The sequence below is a fragment of the Mustela nivalis genome (genome assembly GCF_964662115.1).
Source record: "Mustela nivalis genome assembly, chromosome: 12".
NCBI classification, from domain to species: domain Eukaryota; kingdom Metazoa; phylum Chordata; class Mammalia; order Carnivora; family Mustelidae; genus Mustela; species Mustela nivalis.
The window spans coordinates 42,695,152-42,707,101 of record NC_139031.1 but is presented as its reverse complement, the minus strand read 5'-3'; the positions used below and the strand labels follow the sequence as shown (position 1 = coordinate 42,707,101).

At 37.6% G+C, this 11,950-nt stretch overlaps 1 protein-coding gene across 3 annotated transcripts in view; it reads left to right on the top strand.

Moving 5' to 3' along the window:
• Positions 1 to 67: 67 nt before the first annotated feature.
• BBS9 (Bardet-Biedl syndrome 9) overlaps positions 68 to 11,950 on the top strand; it is a 458,943-nt gene continuing 447,060 nt past the window's right edge. For 2 of the 3 annotated variants that reach the window (XM_082691755.1, XM_082691754.1), the window contains exons 1-2: positions 72 to 583; positions 745 to 831. The gene's annotated coding sequence lies outside the window, so the exon portion shown is untranslated. Of the gene's footprint in view, positions 832 to 11,950 lie in introns of all 3 variants that reach the window. The other variant, XM_082691753.1, reaches the window with a different exon arrangement.

Below are 11,950 nucleotides of genomic sequence, written 5' to 3'. Positions count from 1 at the left end.
GCCTCGCCCCCGCCCGAAGCCCCACCCCGCGCGCTGACACGCGGGACGGGGATGGCGTGGGGGGGCGTGGTCTGCGTCCACAGCGGAGGCGGGAATCTGGTCTTCCTGGGACCCTATTTCTGAGGAACTGTCCAAGGACGGGAAAGGGAATGGTATTCATTATCTCTGTGCTAATGAGGACCAGGGAATGGTTCACTCCAGCCCTCTCCTTTAGAAATCTGGTCCCGACCGGACCGAAGCAGGAAAAGTCTTCTGCCTTCCACCCTCTCAGCCGCTCTGGACTACAATCCCCAGAAGGCGTCGGAGCTCGGCTGACTGACTTGCGCAGCGGCGTTCGTTGTAAAGTGCTATGACAACAGGGCGAAGACGGCTTGGAGTTAGGCGGGAGCGGGGAGTTGTCTCTTCCGCCGTTGCTGTCCTCTGTTTGCTACATCCCACTGATTGCCTCCCTCACCATTTCCTCCTCTTTGTGAGAAGGAGGACTTGCCGTTGTTGTGGCTTGCGTGGTCTCTTCCAAGGGATTGATGCCGTTTTCCCTGCGTGTCTACGGGGTTGACACAGAAAGGATGCAGGTTTACTCCTTGTGGGTGTCGCTCCAACTTTGTGGGGTTGGTGGTGCTCCCTGGTGAGGCTCTTTCTCTCCGTCTGGGACGTGGAACAAGTTGGAGCAGGGGAACGACAGGGAGTAGTGAAGCGAGGGGTTGCTTTGCTCCGCACCCTCCATTCTTGCTCTCGTCGTTTCAGCCCTGGGACCCTGGCAGGCGTTCTTCAAGGGAAATCTCCGGAGAGTTCGAGGAAAGGTGGGGCAGGACCCACCGGATTGAGCATCAGGTAAGAGTATGTCCGAAATTAAACACTGGGAGCGTAAATGCCCTTTCTGTGTTTTGTTTTGTGGGCAAGATCGATCCGCTGATGCCACGGAATGGTTTGGGGGGATATATTGGATGATACGTTTCTTAGGAATGATGTCTGCATTAAAAATAAAAACGCAACTAGGAGCACAAAGTGAAAATCTTGTGAACATTTTTGAGAAAGGCTGATAAATTTTTTTCAAGATTCCATTCAGGAATGTCACGTGGTGCACTAGCATCCTCTTCCCATGACACTTGAATAGGTCTTGTGAGCCAGTGGTCAAAGCAATTCTCAGCCTGTGACTGCAGTAGGATACATGCGTTAATACCCTCTAATTCTTGTAATAGGATTATTGTTTCTCCTTCTCTCTCTATATTGCAGACCACAGCAGTTTAGATACACTGAGCTGATTTTTATCAGCACTTCCTTTCCTTAATTAAATCCTACAATTGACTTCAATTTCCTGGAGAAATTAATAGTTTTTTTTTTTTTTTTTTCCACCTCACTTTTACTTTTAACATGAAAGCACATCACACACCTACACAACTTGAAGATGCTAGGAGGAAAACTATAGGTCGTAACTAAAGTTGTTAGAAATATGTAAAGAGAATAATTACAGGGATTTTTGTGTGTGTGTTTGTGTGTGAATAGACTAAATCCTTATTTAGAAGAACTTTAAAAACTTGCAAATAATTTATAAATTGAGTTTAAGGAATTTTTCGTTTTGTGGAATTGTGTGTAATTGCTCTTAAAGTACATCCACACACTTACATTTTTGGTACAAGTTCTTGGTGGAAACATTTATTGAAGGGGAAAAAATCCTATATCATAGTATATAGTAGTTGTTAATGTTACATATTTTGATGTATCTAGCAAGTCTCATCCCTCAGAATAAAGACTTTCAAATATTTCTCAAAAATTATTGAAACAAAAAAATTTTTGAAATACATGATGTTATTATAAAACATCCCTGTCAATTATCATTTCAGTGAAAGATTACTGTCATTTTAAATTTTTAAACATTTTAAAAAAGATTTTATTTATTTATTTGACAGGTAGAGATCATAAGTAGGCAGAGAGGCAGGCAGAGAGAGAGAGGAAGGGATGCAGGCTCCCCATTGAGCAGAGAGCCCGATGTGGTCCTTGATCCCAGGACCCTGAGATCATGACCTGAGCCGAAGCCAGAGGCTTAACCCACTGAGCTACCCAGGTGCCCCTGTCATTTAAAAAAAAATGTCCTGTTTAAATATTCAATCCAGAAGTTCAGACTGGCATGGTTCAGAGTACATTCCACCACCACCACTTCTATTACTACTACTAAGTTACTAATGACATTTATTTGACACTTAAATTGAGTACATCCTATGGTTAAGCAGTTAGGCTATTTATCTTACCACCCCCCAGAACAATTAGGAGATTAGAAGGTGAGGGACTTATTTAAAGTCACTCTTCTGACAAATGGAATGGAAAAGGGAACCCAGATATGTTTTAACTCTCTCTCCTATGCTCTTTTATTGAAAATTTTAATACTAATTGCTTATAATATTGTCTTCAAAAGCAGCATTCTTGGGGCACCTGGGGCATCTGCCTTCTAATCCACATATTCTCTCTCTCTCTTTTTTTGAAAGGGAGAGAGAAGATGAGGGGTAAAGGGGTGGGGAGAGAGAGAAAGAGAAAAAGAAATAATTTTAAGCAGTTTCTGTGCCCAGTGTGGAACCAAACTCGGGGTTCAGTCTCACAACCCTGAGATCATGACCTGAGCTCAAGTCAAGATTGGATGCTTAACAGTCTGAGCAACCCAGGTGCCCCCACATTTTCTTTCCATAGGATTCTTGGGGTAATCTTTGTTGCAGCAATTCTTCTAGTCATCCTTCTATGTTGTAGGACTAGGCCAATGGGGTGTTAAAACATCCATATCTTAAATGAAGACTAAATCTCACTAAATTTATTTTCAAAGATTTCATTAATTTTTTTGACGGAGAGAGAGATCACAAGTGGGCAGTGAGGCAGGCAGAGAGAGAGAGGGAAACAGGCTCTCCCCTGAATGGGGAGCCCTATGTAGGGCTCAATCCCAGGACCCTGAGATGATGACCTGAGCCCGAGCCCAAGGCAGAGGCTTAACCCACTGAGCCACCCAGGCACCCCTAAATCTCAGTAAACTTTGCTGCGAAAGATAATGTATGTAAGTAAGTATTAAAAACAAGGAAATGTTAAGTGTGGAAGAGTATTTCTGGAGTTTAGGGGATAAAGAGATTATCTTCTGTTTATTCTAATGAGATGTTAAGAAATCAATCACTTGTGGTCATAGGTTTGGACCTTTTAAACCTACAAATAATTGTTTTCTAGTCATCCTTTAAAAATTAAATTAGGTGGGAGTGCCTGGGTGGCTCAGTTGGTTAAGCATCTGCCTTTAGCTAAGGTCATGATCCCAGGGACCTGGGATCCACCCCTGTGTGCGGCTCCCTGCTCAGCAAGGAGTCTGATTGTCCTTCTGTTCTCCACCCCTCATGTTCTCTCTCTCTCAAATAAATAAATTAAAAAAAAAATTTATTTAGGTGTATGAAAATACTTTCTTGCAGTTTTAACTTGCCGTGATTTCAATTAGTATCTACAGAGTATACCATTTTAGTCTTTGTGGGGTGTTTAGGACTTTGGAGTAGACAGTCTGCTTTGGGATGCTACTTCTATTACTTACTAGTTGTGACCTTTTGGGTGGATTTTTAACCTCTCTGTATTCAGGGATACCTGAATAGTAGTATGTGCCTTTTACTTTGTAGTTCTGTTTTGAAGATTAAAATAGAGTATTTGCAAAGCACTTAGAACACTGCCTGGGACTTAGTAAATGATTAGTAAGTGTTAGCTATTATTTTCCTTTCTAGTGAAGGGAGATGATAGCTATTGAAAACCTGATTTTTGGTTATTGTTTTCCATTTACTTAAAACAGAAAATCCCTGAGGACCTGGAAATCTACATTGAATGAAAGGGGATAAAATGCAAATCCTTGTTTCTTATTTTTATTCAAGGCAGTTAACTAAACCAAATGAAAAATCAGTTCATACATATTTAATATTTTGTTATTCGGCATCCTTTTTTGTTTTTGTAACAGGAAGTCCAAGTTTCACAGCTAAAAAATGTCTCTTGTTTCTCCTATATAATTTGTACAGTTCAGTGTTACTTTTGTGTATTCACAGATATGTGCAACCATCACTTGCATTGCAGTCAATTTTAGAATATTTTCATCACTTCAGAAAGACTCCTCTCATCCTTTACCTGTAACTTTCCTGTCCTTTTCTTCCCACTGGACCAAAGCAGCACTAATTTACTTTCTGTCTGTATGGATTTGCCTATTATATACATTTCATTTATTTATTTATTTGTATGCTTATTTATTTTTAGTTGAAGTAATAGTAATACAATATTTAGTTTGAGATGTATTCTATACATTTTATATAAACGGAATCATAAAATATGTTGTCTTTAGTGACTGGCTTCTTAGAATAATGTTTTCAAGGTTTAGCCAAGTTGTAGTATATGTCAGTACTTTTTTATTGCTGAATAACATTCCATTTTATGGATCTGCCAACATTGTGTTTATATATTCATCAGTTGGTAGATATTTGGATCATTTCTACCTTCTGAATGGTATGAATAATGCTAATATAAGTTTTCATGTGTAAGTTTTTATGTGGACATATGTTCTCATTTCTCTTGCAACCTTGAACTGGAATTACTGGATCATATGATTACTCTGTTTAATTGTTTGAGGAGTTGCCAGATCACTTTCCAAAGTGGTCATACCATTGTACATCCCCACCAGCCGTGTATGAGCATGTTGGTTTTTCCACATCTTTGCCCAAACTTGTTTCTATGTGACTTTTTGATTCCAGCTATCGTAGTGGGTATGATGTGGTATCTCATTGTAATTTTGATTTACATTTCCCTGTTGGCTAATGATGCTGAGCATCTTTTCTTGTGTTAATCAGCCATTTTTATATCTGGCTTGGAGAAATATTTATTCAGATTCCTTGTCCATTTTTCAACTGGGTTTCTGTCTATTATTGAGTCATAAGTGTTCTTTGTATGTTACAGATATGTGTCTTTAAAAAAATTTTTTAAAATTTATTTGTGAGAGAGAGAGTGAGAGCCTAAGCTGGAGGAGAGGGAGAGGGAGAAGCGGGTTCCCTATTGAGCAGGGAGCCTGATGTGGGGCTCAATCCCAGGACCCTGACATCATGACCTGAGCTGAAGCAGATGTTCACCTGACTGAGCTACCCAGGCACACCCAGATATGTGTCTTTTTATCAGAGATATGATTTGCAATATTTTCTCCCATTCTGTAGTCATTATTTTCACTTTCTTAGTGTTGTTTGAAGTTTAAAATTTTGGTGACTTACGCTATTGGTGTCAAGTTTAAGAATCTATCACAATATCTAATATCATGAAGATTTGCTTTTAAGTTTTCTTCTAAGAAGTCTTCTAAGAGTTTTATAGTTTTAGTTATACATTAGCATACAGAAAGGTCTTTGTTTCATTTTGAGTTGGTTTTTTTTTTTTTTTTTTAATATGGTTTGAGGTAAGGGTCCAACTTCATTCTTTCTCATGTTGTTATCTAATTATACAAGAACCATTTTTTGCAATTTCTCATTGAATGGTCTTAGCATCTTTGTTGAAAGTCAGTTTACCATAGGTGTATAAACTTATTTCTGGGAGCACCTAGTGGCTCAACAGGTTAAGCCTCTGCCTTCAGCTCAGGTCATGATCTCAGGGTCCTGGGATCAAGCCCCGCATGGGGCTGGCTCTCTGCTCAGCAGGGAGCCTGCTTCTCCCTCTCTGCTTACCTTTCTTCCTACTTGTGATCTCTCTGTCAAATAAATTAAAATCTTTAAAAAATTATTTTTATTTTTATTTTTTATTTCTGGATGCTCCATTCTTTTCTATTTATCTATATGTCTAGCCTTATGCAGTACCATACTATGCTGAATACTGTTGTTTTGTAGTTAGGTTTTGAAATGGGAAAATCCTCCAACTTTGTTTTTTTTTTTTTTAAGATTTTTATTTATTTATTTGACAGAGAGAGAAAGATCACAAGTATGCAGAGCAGCAGGCAGAGAGAAGGGGAAGCAGGCCCCCTGTTGAGCAGAGAGCCTGATGTGGTTCTCCATCCCAGGACCCTGAGACCGTGACCTGAGCTAAAAGCAGAGGCTTAACCCACTGAACCACCTAGGCGCCCCAAATCCTCCAACTTTGTTCTTCTTTTTTAAGATTGTCCTGGCTATTTTGATTGCTGGGATTTTTTTTTTTTTTTAACATTTATTTAATTATTTATTTGAGAGAGAGAGAAAGTGTGTGTGTTGGAGAGGGGGAGAGGGAGAGAGAATCTCTAGCAGACTCTTGGCTGAGTGATGAACCCATATACAGGGCTGGATCTCATGACCCTGATATGCCCTGAGCTGAAATCAAGAGTCAAGACGCTTAACTGACTGAGCCACTCAGGCGCCCCACTTTCTGGCAATTCTATATCAACTTCAAAATAAGGTTGTCAATTTGTACGAAGAAGCCATATGGGAATCTGATAAGGATTGCACTGAACCTGTGGATCAATTTGGGAAGTATTGGTTCTTAATAATGTTATAACTTCATGGACATGAGATATTTTCTTTTTTATTTAGATCTTTAATTCTTTCAACTGTGTTTTATAGTTTTCAACATATTTGCTTTATGCTTGTTTTGTTAAATTTACTCCTAGGTATTTTATTCTTTTGGATATTATTGTAAATGCAATTGTTAAATTAAGTTTCAATTTTTGGATTGTTCATTGCAAATACATAGAAATGCAGTTGGTTTTTATGTATTAATACTTTTGTATCCTTCAATCTTACTTAACTTGTTCATTTACTCTAATAGTTTTTCACCAAATTTCTTAGGATTTTCTATACACCAGATTGTGTCATCTGTGAGTAAAGATAGTTACACTTCTTCCTTTCCAGTCTGGGAGCCTTTTAGTTCTTTTTCTTACCTAATGGCCTGACTTAAAACCTCTAGTACAATGTTGAATAGAAGTCGTGAATATGGACTCCCTACTCTTGGGTCTGATCTTAGCAAAAGAGCATCTAGTCGTTTATCATTAAGTATGGTATAAGCCATGGGTTTTGCATAAATGTCTGTTATCAGTTTGAGGAAGTTCTGTTTTAAGTATTTTTATAATGGAATAGTGTTGGATTTTATTTTGTCAGATGCTTTTCTCAAGTTGAGATGATAGGGTTGTTTTTAATTTTTGTTTTTGTGGGTAGTTTTTTGATTTAGATTTTCTTTTTCATCTTTAGTCAGCAACAGATAGCTGGAATCAAGGTGAATAATGCTGATGTCCTGCTCCTTGCAGAAAGATAATTCTCTGACAGGGAGTTATGAGGAGAGGGTGCCTCTATTCTTGGCTGTATCAGTCTGGAGTGGAGTTTCTATCTTGTTTTGAGCCTGGAGTGAGGAGATAAGGAGTGAACATTGTTTTTTTATAAATACTATAGACTCTTAATTTTCTTACTGAGTTTTAGTAGATTTTTTTGTTTATTTTCCATATAGTCTTAGGACAATTTCCAGAGACTTTAAATGATTGTTTTAAAAAATAATTTTCTCCAGTTTTGCTGGGGGGTGGGTCCATGGAGCTTCTCATATGTCATTCTGAAAGTGAAATCCTCTGAAATTTTTAAATTTTCAGTTGGATAGCATAATGCTTATGGGAGACATACTTATGTTATCAAAAGATTTGGTGAGGGTTCCAGTAGATAACAAAGTACTCTGTAAGACTATTAAAGAGTAAGTTAAAAAGTTATATACAAGCATATTGGGAATAAAACTGCTGTGTGCAAAGAGAAAAATTTTTAAAGATTTTATTTATTAATTTGAGAATTACCTGGGGATATTGTTTGAGGTGGGGCTGAGGTTTTGCATCATAAACTCTTGGGTGATAGTGGTGGTGGTCCATGGATTACACTTTGGGTAGCAAGGAGCTAAACAATATAGGAAAGAAGGGCTTAAGCAATTAATGAAGTGGAAGGTGACTAAAGAGAAACCGATAGAACAGGAGAAAGAGGAAGGAACTAAATGTTGCCTGTGTTATTTTGTCAGCAGGAATAGATCTTAAATTTTATGATTGCAGTTCTTGAAGAATTAGTGCTTCATAACATTCCCATTTACAGACAATGTTGGAGAGTTAGTTTTTCATATTGGAGGGTTTTTTCATTTTTATTTTATTTTATTTTATTTTATTTTTTTTTTTTTATTTTTATTTTTTATTTTTTTTTTTTTAAGATTTTATTTATTTATTTGACAGAGAGAAATCACAAGTAGACAGAGAGGCAGGCAGTGAGAGAGAGAGGGAAGCAGGCCCCCTGCTGAGCAGAGAGCCTGATGCGGGACTCGATCCCAGGACCCTGAGATCATGACCTGAGCCGAAGGCAGCGGCTTAACCCACTGAGCCACCCAGGCGCCCCCATTTTTATTTTAGCAAGCTGAACAAATTTGCTCATTAACAAAGATTTTTGAGTCCACTTTCACATAATAGCGATTTTTTTCCTGATGCAATCATGTGTGTTTATAGTCATTTTATTTTTTAAAAAAAGATTTGTTTATTTTATTTGCCAGAGAGAGAGAGAGAGAGAGACTGAGCACAAGCAGGGGGAGTGGCAGGCAGGGGGAGAAGTAGGCTTCCCACTGAGCAGGGAGATCATGGGGGACTCAATTCCAGGACCCTAGGATCATGATCTGAGCCGAAAGCAGCTGCTTTACTGACTGAGCCACCCAGGTGTCCCTCACTTTAATTTTTTATATATTATTTAATAGCATTGATGGAAAAAACTCTTCTCTATGACCATTATTGGGTGTTTAATATGGTCTCTAGGCATTTCCCATGAGGTTCTCTTCAGCTCACATGAGGGGAAAGATACCCCTTTGGATATCGAGATCTTCTCTTCCTATTTTCTCTCCTTGAGATTCCTTTTAAACTGGCTGACGCAGAATGTGTACAAAGGATCATACCTGTTGGTTAGTCTGTTGTTTCTATTTTTGACTATGTCTCCAAATGGAGTTTTGATCCCTAGCTTTCATTCTTTATGACTTATCAGCAACATAGAGCTGGCCACTCTCTTTCTAGAAAACCTTTTCCTCCATTTCCTTCCAGAAGGCACACTCCTGGTTTTCCTTTGGTATCATTGGATGCCCCTCTTCAGTTTTCTTTTCTTTTTTTACCCTGGCCTCTGACCACAGAGCCCAGTTTTTCTACCTTGGAAGTTTGTGTCCGATTTCCTCCAGGACTCCAACCCTCTGCCCCCACAGCCCAAACTCATGTACCTTTTCTCTTTTTTCATTATAATTTTTATTCTTTCATTGTAATAAATCATAGCCATGATGATAACTATATGATGAATGCTGTGAGTCCTCCAAGTGAGTCTTTGAGTGCTTTTGAATTTGGGTAATATTCTGCTGTGGGCTGCAGGAGAATTATGTATCTTTATACTGATACTCTAATAGTGTGTAACAACTTTCCATATGTATCTGGAGTATATAATGAAAATATATGGCACTTTTGAAGTACTGTTACTTTCCTCTTAAATAAAAAAAGTTTAGTAAAAGTGTAATAAAGTGTTTGTTACATATTTTGTATACTTGCTGCCAGGTTTAGTCATCTGGCAATCTGTATGGTTATATAATGCCATTAGTAATAACTAGTGTTGCAGATGCTTTTCAGAAACTCTCCCACATGTGTTAAAACTCATTATAGGGTTATTTACCTGCTGTGTTTTTTCCCCTTCACTTCCAACAACACTTTGCTGTTATCTAATTATTTTTTTAGTGGAAAGAGAGGCCTTGGATGGAGTTTTTTTTTTTTTTTTTCCTGTTTATTTCTTTAAACTTGGCATCTGAAAAAATATTATAGTCACATAGAAATTATAAAAGTAATGATTTCCCAGTGGCAGCAGAACAATTATCAAACTACTAAATTGATGTTAGTATAATACTATAACTAAACTATAAATCTTATTTTAAAAATATCTTATTTAGATTTCACTAGGTTTTACATTACTTACACTTTTCTTCTTGGAATATAGCTCAAAGAAATTAAAATTTATCCCATGAAACCACCACCAAAATCAGGGTTCGGAACTTTTCTTTTATTCCAAAGAAATTCCTTCTACTAGCCCATTAAAGTCACTCCTCCCCTTAACCCTGGCAATCACTGATCTGTTTTCCGTCCATTTAATTTTTTCATTTTGAAAATGTTATAGAAATGGGATTATTTAATATGTGATCTTTTGGGATTAGGCTTTTTTTTTTTCCCACTCAGCATAATGCTCTTGAGATCCATCCAGGTTGTTATTTCATTTAAAAAAATTGCCAAGGGGCGCCTGGGTAGCTCAGTGGGTTAAGTCTCTGCCTTTGGCTTTGGTCATCATCTCAGGGTCCTGGGATCGAGCCCCACATCGGGGGGCTCTGCTCAGTCGGGACCCTGCTTCCCCCTCACTCTCTGCCTGCCTATCTGTGCCTACTTGTGATCTCTCTGTCAAATAAATAAATAAAATCTTAAAAAAATTGCCGAGTTTTATCTGTGGTAAGGATTTTCCATAGTTTATTTATTCACGCATTGAAGTACATTTGTTTCTTTTCTTCAATGTAGGTTATAAAAAAATATATCATAAAAAGGGTAAAAACTGTGGCAATGGCTAATGTTTATTGAGTGCTTATATCTGGCAACTATTGTGCTAATAATACTGTGTTCCTTTTTTCCCAAACTAAAAGTTTATATTTTTGATTTTCAATTGTGATAAAATATACATAACGTAAAATTGCCATCTTAACCATTTTTAAGTGTACAGTTCAGTACTGTTAAGTACATTCACATTTTTGTGCAACCAGTTTCCAGAACTCTTCACCTTACAAAACTGAATCTCTATACCCAATAAATAAAAGCTCCCCACTTCTTTCTCACCCCAAATGTGGCAAACACCACTCTACTCTATGAATTTGGTTACTCTAGATACTTCATATAAGTGGAATCGTGCCATATTTGTTTTTGTGACTGGTGTATTTCACTTTACATAATGTTCTCAAGGTTTATCCATGTTGTTGCATAGGTCAGAGTTTCCTTCCTTTTTAAGATATTCCATTGTATATATATATATACACCACATTTTGTTTATTCAGTCATTCATTGATGGACCTTGGTTTGCCTCTACCTTTCAGATATTGTGAATAATGCTGCTATGAACATGGGAGTACAAATATCTCTTTGAATTCTTGTTTTCATTTCTGTTGAATAGATACCCAGAAGTGGAATGGGTGGATCATATGGTAATTTATATTTTTATTTATTTATTTGTTTGTTAGTTATTTTATTTTATTTTAGAGGGAGAGAAAGCAGGGAAGAGGGGTGGAGGAGACGGAGAGCGAGAATCTTAAGCAGGTCCCATGCCCAGCACGGAGTATAGCAAAGGACTCGATCTCACATCCCTGAGATCATGACCTCAGCTGGAAACAGCAGTTGGATGCTTAACTGACTGAGCCACCCAGTAGTCCTGGTAATTTATATTTTTAATTTTTTAAGGAACCACCATAGAGTTTCCATAGTGGTTACAGTCTTTTAGATTTTCACCAACAGTGCACTAGGGTTCCAATTACATTCCATCCTTGCCAACACTTGTCTTTTTCTAGGTTTTTTTTTGGGGGGGGGTTGTTTTTGTTGTTGTTGTAGCTGTCCTAGTGGGTGTGAGGTGGTATTTCATTGTGTTTGTGATTTGTGTTTCCCTAATAATTAGTGATGTTGAACATTGTTTCACATGCTTTATGGCCATTTGTATATCTTTGGTGAAATGTCCTTTGCCCATTAAAAAAACTTTTTTTGTTGTTAATGTGTATGGTATGGGTTCTTTATGTATTGTGTATGTTAACCCTTTATGATATGTAATTTGCAGATATTTTCTTCCATTCCATAGATTATTTCTACTGGGTTCTTATTCCTGACAACATCTTTCTTTATTTTATAGATGAGGAAACTGAAGTATAGAGAGGTTTGGTTACTTTTAATAACCCTCCACTGATTTAATGATTT